We start from the raw sequence: 947 nt of genomic DNA, 5'->3' as shown, positions 1-947 counted from the left end.
GTGGTGTTGTTAACAGGAAGTCTGTCGCCAGCCTGATCGGGTACTTGCTTCATAACCAACAGCAAACATTATTGCCCAGTCCAGGCAAGAACTAGCAACTTGGTAAAGATAGATAACATTTCTAGATGAAACCATGATGAGTTTATGTTGTGATATTTGCACTTCTCTCCAGAATAACCAAGTTAGGCAGGCTGTCATTTGTGACAACTGTCTATAGGACACATTCAGGAACATGAACCTGTTTTTCTGATTCTGTTCTGCCAGGGTGATAAAAGACAGAAAATGTGATCTAAAATTGTGCAGGAATTTAGAAAGAAACTTGGTGAATGGGTAATTAACATTTATCATACTGTGTATTAAGACCTGGAAAGAGGCCTTGGGTCTGCGAGGCCCTGTTAGGAACCATGTGAATAATATTATTGAATATTTATTGATTAAATTTATATGGCCATCCACCAATAAATATTCCTCGGGGAGCTAACAAACAATGGTGAGGGAAACTTGCATAATCGTAATAGACAGCCATGAAGAGTGAGACCTTATCTATTTACACTGTGAGTATATATTGAATTATGCCACCTCAACTGTCATGGTTTCCCTCCCCACACTATCCCCCTAAAGGGGGTGGGGACAGCTTGGGATACTGAAATCTGTTAAAAATCGTAATTCTCCTCAGTGCTTTTTTTTTTTATTAAAAAAATGTTTAGGGGTACTCTCATTTTGACTCAAGAAAATCACCATTTTATATTTCAAATCAGGAAAAATAAATACAGTAAATGGACAAAAGTACAAAGATTCACAAGATGTTTAGGGATATGCATACCCCTGCGACCCCCCCAGAAAAAAGCACTGGTTCTCCTTCACAGAACTACCATTCCCAGGCTCCCATAATTCCATAGGAAGTGAGAATTACTGTTAACCCAGTTTAAATTAGTGATGTTGTCATG

The sequence above is a fragment of the Podarcis gaigeae genome (assembly GCF_964106915.1).
Source record: "Podarcis gaigeae genome assembly, chromosome: 1".
Taxonomy (NCBI): domain Eukaryota; kingdom Metazoa; phylum Chordata; class Lepidosauria; order Squamata; family Lacertidae; genus Podarcis; species Podarcis gaigeae.
This window is presented reverse-complemented; position numbering follows the sequence as displayed.